The sequence below is a fragment of the Ornithodoros turicata genome, chromosome 1 (assembly GCF_037126465.1).
Source record: "Ornithodoros turicata isolate Travis chromosome 1, ASM3712646v1, whole genome shotgun sequence".
NCBI classification, from domain to species: Eukaryota; Metazoa; Arthropoda; class Arachnida; order Ixodida; family Argasidae; genus Ornithodoros; species Ornithodoros turicata.
In genome coordinates, this window is record NC_088201.1 from 210,578,858 (window position 1) to 210,585,926 (window position 7,069).

A 7,069-nucleotide genomic window follows, 5' to 3' on the forward strand; every position below is an offset into this window, starting at 1 on the left:
GAACAAGGCACGCTGCCTCCGTGTGGTTGCCTGCGCTTGTTTCCCTGTTGGCCTTCATCCACAGTGTGCTGTCGTGACCACTGTTAACCAATCTCCGGTTTCCGTGGCCTCGCTCCCATAAGCACTCGACTATCGGAAAATAGTGAAAACAGCATTGGACCGGTCGATTTTCATTTTGGGGGTGACGGAGTGCTGGCATGGCATCACTTGTTGACAACAGGTTTGAAAATGAAAAAAAAAGAAAAAAAGTCGGAAGCTTAATGAAAGAAGACTAGTTATATAAGACATGTCGGAATGGTTTCCTGGGGCTTCATTCATTGCGCTTGGGCCCTTGTTCTTATAGGGGTTATTAATAAACGATACCACACCAGCCATCAACCACCTCCAAAGTGACGGTCGATTGATCCACTGCTATTTTCACTGGTCTCTGGTATTCGGGCACTTACCGGAGCGGGGCCACGGAAACGGGGATTCGTTGACAGCGGTCACGACTGTACATCTATTGTCTCGGGTGCAGGGTAATGGGTGAGTAGTGTAATTGTCCGCAAGGTTGAAACACCAGGGCTATTTTGATTGCGAATCTGGGATGAGTCCATCCAACGCTTTCTAGCAGTACGCCTTCTGAACACGTCTCAATTAGTCACAACGCACGTCATTAACTGACTGTTTTTCATTTCAGCGGTGCTTTACTGAATCGCTTCCAAACATCGACGTGGCACGACATATGATACAGTACTTTCGAAGAATTATCGGTTAACTTTGTACAACCGATACTCTTTTGGTCAAGCTGACGTAAATAAAAGAGCAAAACAAAATGCCAGCATAGAACTGTCCTATCATTACCTCTATGTTCGCAGTAATATGTGACGTATACAGGATATGTGTACTTATAGTGCCTGCGTGGAACACTTTTTGGCGACGGTCGTGATATTGCTGTTCTCACCGCACTGTTTGCCTGGCGATACGGCGGCCTGCACATGTGGAGAGATCGTACGCCATAAGATTTGATAGGTAATAGTGTCGAACCTTCCCAATTCCTATTTATCTTCACAACAGGTACATTCAATGGTTGCCCGCTAGAAAAATGTCAGAAACGACAAACAGTGCCGTGCTTGGCCATCGTTCAAAAAAAAAACAAAGACGTTCTGAACCCAAAGCGAAACAATAAGCTGGGAAGTCAACTGGTACCAGTCCGCTCCCAGTTTGCACCAACCGTTGACCAACTGAAACCAACAGGTACCAAACTTGTGGGAAGGGAAAATTGAAGTGGTACCAGTTCAAGAGGCACTGGTGGTAACTGGAAAGTGAACTGGTACCGGGGCAAGCTGGGCTGGTGGAAGCTGGGCACTAAATGATACCACTTCAAGCTAAACTGGTGGAAACTGGAGAGTGAATTGGTACCAGTTGAAGCTGGGCTGTGGGCCATTGCTGGACATTACGTGGTACCAGATCCAGCTGGACAGCTCGTAACTGGAGACTGAAATGCTACCAGTTGAAGCTCGACCAGTTGGCGTGTTTGGGGGAAGTTTCAGTTTCAGTACTGGAATAAATTTGTAAGAATATCTACGAAGATTGCAAGGTCAAGTTATAGAAACGGTCGGAAAGTAACTTACTAGTAGAAAGAAATCATGATTAATTTTTTTTAAAATGTTCGTTCGTGTTAATGTAACGTAATTTCAAATTGTTACATTTGTGGATTGCGTGTTCCCGCTCCTGCGATGAATGATAAGTTTGAACATTGTGTAACGGTCGCTTGCTTCGCTCGCTGATGCTGCGTTCGCAACGCCTGTCGTGCCTGGACGTTTTGCGTTCGTCTCAGCATGCCTGAAGTGAGATTTTTGCCCATTATGTCCTTAGCGTAATCTCCGACATTTCCACCTCAGACCAGCTTTTATCGTCCTTTTCCTTCTCATGTAAAGGCTTCACTCTCATTCGTCGTTATGTCGACGGCCTTTAGTTGTATCTTCTGAACCTCCTTCCCTGAAGAAGATTGTGGCCAATCGCACAACGCTCATGTCACGAACGCGTTCTTACAACAGAGAAAGCTACCGAAGGCTCTCTAGGTTTCTTAGATGTCACATTCGGTCTTCATCCCACCCTCTGTTGGAAGTACGGATGTACTGACGCCAAGCCACTCCTCTCACGTCAAAGTTCTCACCCAAAAAACTGTTAAACATGGTGTCATAAAGTGAATTTCGTCTTCCGCCATAGCAAGTCATGTTGTCATCGTGTCTCTTTCGCAGTCTGTCGTCAGCTTCTCCACCTAAAACAAGCTGGTTACCCAACGGGACATATCTACCGGTTCCTAATGAATCTTGTGTGTCCCCCCAAATTCTCGACAAATAGCGGTCGTTCCATTGTAATTCCATTTTTCTACGGAATGCTACTACGCATGCTTCGGGTAAACTTGCTTCTGAACAAGGTGTCCGTCTTGCCTACTCCCTAAAACAAAAGCTTTCCGTGTTGACACTATCCACACGCCCACAACCTTCACCTGACTATATTTATGCACATAGTACAATATACAGAACCTGTAAAAGATAGTATCCCCCTGTAATGTCGAAAAATATACAGGGTGTTACCCTATAAAAGTCTACCCGTGCCGCCATGCCGTATTCGCCAATTACTCTAATGTAGGTGGCACATTGTGCGATCTTTATATAAAGCTCATAAGGGCATTTAATCTTGGTAAATTTCGAAGTGATTGAGCGCCGCAGCGCGAAGTTATAACTCAAAACGGGCAATTCCCATAGTCAAAACAATCAAGATGGCGGCGTTGAGAAGCGCACTTGACATGGTGCTCCCCAGACGACGATGTGTCGCATATCCTGCCAGCCGGATGGAACTGCAGTTTTCATTTCGCTTTCGTGTAACTGTCGTATTTTGGTCAGAAGTAAGCAACGTGAGGAACGAAAAATGCAGACGTATACTCAGCAGACGACACCCAAAAGGGATGTCGTCTGCTAACTGAGAGGCGCCATCTTGGCTGTTTTGACTACGGGAACCTCACGTTTTGCGCCATAACTTTGCGTTACGGGGCTCAATCACTTCGATATTTACCATTATGGAATGTCCTTATGAGTTCTATACGTAGGCAACACATTGTACCGCCTGCATTGAGTAATTGGCGAGCACGGCATGCCGGCGCGGGGAGACTTTTATAGGGTAACACCCTGTACATTGGTCAGACAGGGCGTTGTCTCAACGGCGTGAACACGACAACAATGTAAGAAATATGTCTAGTCCATCTGAATTGAGCAAGCATGTCATGTCTTGCTCCAAGTGCCAAAGGTTTTCAATGCTCCTCAACCTTTTTTTTCCTCTGTGGAAACGGCCCCACCCGAACCTTGCTAGAGTCATGTGAAATTGCACGTTCTCCCAAATGTGTGCATCCGTTGTCATTTCTGTGGACCTGATTGACTTTGTCTTTGCTTTCATGTCTCACCAATACACTTTTGTTCATTGCTCGTTTGTGAGTCTACACGTAAACTTCGTTTGTGTTTTCTTCCCTACATTTGTTACCCTCCTCAGGCTCAAGGGAATGTGCCTGTTCCACGAAACCATCAGCTCGCTTGCCTCCTAGTGCTATGTTCAACAGGATATGAGGTTACTATTCCCCGGCTACAGAAGATGGCGTAATGTCCTCACCGTAAGAAGAATATGGATCCGTAATTTTACTGCACAAGTGACTGCAAACGCTGTTGCCGGCATATATGCTGCACAAACTCCGTGTGGAGTGTACGCTACACAGTTCCGGAATGAGATTTCGCAGTTTAATATGACTGTAATATAAGTGGCTCTCCTTTCGCTTATGGGAGCTGTCTGTGTGCCGGCTGTGCTGTGTGGGTTTCTTTCTAGGTTTTCCTCATACGGCTTTCAGACATATGTCGGCAGAGTTCCCTTAGAAGTAAGCCCAGGACGCACATTCATTCCCCCAGGGCGCCTGTCGTGACGTTGCCCTCCTCTGTGAGGGGGACAACGTCGAGCCTTCTCACCAGCACCACCACCTCCACCAGTGTGCATTCCAAATTTTTTTAGCAATAAGTACTTTACGGCACATATGCCAGCAAGAGAGTTACAAATCAGTTGCGTGTAAAATTACAGATTTTTTTACAGTGTAAAAGTGGGGCACCAGGGCTTAGTGGTTGCGAAAAAAGTAAGACCGTTCGGCTGTATAACTTATTTTGCAGTCTGTACAGAAACGGGAAAATTTACACGGCGCTCATCTTGAGCTGCAAACTGTCGAAAAAAGTTCCGCGCATGTGAAGGTCCTTCTAGAAGATGAACATTGCTTTTTTCAGGCTCAAGATGTACGATTATGATACGGTTTCTTCATTAGGTTACAGGTTAGGCCACACCGAGAGTATTCGGGGTGTGGGACGGAACGCGAGCTCTCAAGATCCTTCTCACCCTCATTTTCTTTGTTTACACTTGCTTAACGTGGCCGCCTTGGAACCAGCAGACCTACTGCAGATATTCAATGCGTTTGGGTGAGGCAAGTTCGCTGAGTACAGACAGCTTAAGCAGTAGCAGTAATTACACCTCGCTTTATGCTGAGGCGCTCGACAGCCTTTTCTTTCTTCTTTTTTTTCTATTGGCGGCGCTATCCGGCGCTTCGCCGGAAGGTGGAGAACTACGTGGACACTGCTTCGCACTACTCGGACGATGAGGTATAATGTGGTTTGTGGTTATGAATATGGTCGCATGAGCGACCGACCGCCATCGGTATCAATTCAGAATCTGTTTTGAACTTGGAAACGTCTGTTAGCGTTGTTGCGTCTCGTCTTGGCAACATTCCCAGACGTATACACGGATTTTCGGCAGGTGTTCACGAAGGACACCCCTTCTTCCCGCCAGCCATCCAGACAGCCAAATAAGGCAAAAGCGTGCAGGGGATAATGTGTCAATTCTTCCCGCTGGTCATCCAGTCGACGAGCGACCTTCCGAGCCAGTCTGTCTGTCCGTATCACCATTGCCTTCCGTAGAGCTAAGCCGATTGCGCTGTCTGGGAGACGGACATTGAAGGTGAAGACAAACGCCGTGCGGCAAGGACACACCACCATGTACAACAAGTGTGCTCTATTGTAAACGGTGTCACGTGTTGATGCTAGACTGTATATAAAAGCGGATACCTTCAGGGCTCCTCTGTCTGTCCACTTCGAGCATGTAAATAAACCTCGTTGTGTTTCTCGTAATGGACCCCTGCCTGACTACCTCCGGTACCAGACCACTCGGACCCGAAGCCGCAACAACTGGTTGGCAGCACTGGGATGGAACTCACCGGCCGTAACTCGTCACATGGGTGAGTGCTCCGTTTTCCTTGGTCAGATTGTAGCCAGATCGTAAGTGACCAGAACGATAGGCAAAATCTGTTAGCCCTTTTGGTATAAGAAGCACTAAGTTTTAGCTTCATTCAAAAGGCTAGGGTACGGGAAATTTGCGCTCAGGGGAGAACCATGGACTTGACGAAGTTGCGAGTGCCAGACTTGTTGCTTTTGCTTGAAGAACTTGGGGGTAGCACGGGGCAGGTAAAGCGGAAACCTCAAATCATTGAGCTCATTAAGAGTATTGGAGCAGATGTTGAGGAGATTGAGGAATGCTGGGAAACGATCCTCGAAAGAAAACGAGACGAAGAAGCAATCAAACGCGAACGCGAGGAAAAAAAAAAGGGAGGAACGGCAAGCTAAAGAAGCGAGAGAGCATGAACTTGCTTTAAAGAAATTCGAGTTAGAGCGCCTCCGACTTGAATCCGAGACCTCTGCTAGGACGACTGGTAGAAGTGGGGATAATGAAAAGTTGAAGATAAAGGATCTCCTACAGCCGTTCAAAATCGGGGAGGACATTGGTCTGTTTCTCGTGAACTTTGAACGAACCTGCGAGAGCGTAGGCTTTGATCGAGAGGCATGGCCACAAAAACTTCTCACCCTACTTCCTTGCGAAGCTGCAGACGTTATTGCGAGGCTGAGCAAGCAAGACGCGGGGGAGTACGACAAGGCAAAAGCCGCTCTACTCAAAAAGTACCGACTATCCACCGAGGCTTTTCCGCAGCGCTTCCGTTCGTCAGAGAAAAAGGAGGACGAGTCATACCCGGAATTCGCCTACAGTTTAAAGGCAAACTTAGTAGAATGGATCAAAAGCGCTGAAGTATTCGGAGACCACGACAAGGTCGTAGAGTGCGTGGCTCTCGAACAGTTTTATCAGGGCCTCCCTGACCAGATTATGTTTTGGGTACAAGACAGAATGACTGAAGTCAAAATACAGAGAGCCGCCGAGTTTGCGGAAGAGTATGTTACACGTAGAAAGGCGCAAAGTGCGGCCTCCGTTTCCTCTAGGGCAACAGAAGAAACTGATAGGGAACAATCCGCACAAGGGAAAGGCGAGCATAGAAGGAGGTTTCATCCTAAACGCGTTGAGAAAAACCGGGTCAGTGAAAGCGAGAACGGGAACGAGACCCGACTGACGTATTCCAAGTCTGAGAACAAAGCCCAACCAAAGAAGGAAACAGCAAAAGTGTTTGAGTCTAGGAGACGCGACGTTTGTTATGTTTGCAACAAACCAGGGCACTACGCTGCAAATTGTCCCAACAAAGTGGTGTTTTCTTATGTAAGTGACGGTGGCGAGAATGCTAAATTGTTGGAACCATACGTGCGGGATATGACCGTGAACGGAAAGTCGTGTAAGGTTTTGCGCGATTCGGCAGCTACAATGGATGTAGTGCACCCGTCGTATGTGACAAAAAATGACTACACCGGCGAATCCGCTTGGATAAAGCAGGTCGTGGAAGAGCACAGTGTGTGTCTTCCGATAGCACGCGTTACAATTGAAGGGCCGTTGGGAACTGTCGCGACTGAGGCAGCAGTATCGGCCAACCTTCCTCGTGCGTATCCATATTTGTTTTCGAACAAATCTGATCAGCTGCTCAGGGACCGAGGACAGTGTTTTTCAGACCAACTTGTACTGGCTTTGACACGCTCTAAAGCAAGAGAGCTCGCTACAAAAATGGAGTATAATGTAGAGGTAAAGGCGCCTCAAGCTGAGACAGCGGAGAAGGATGAGCAGAATTCGGACA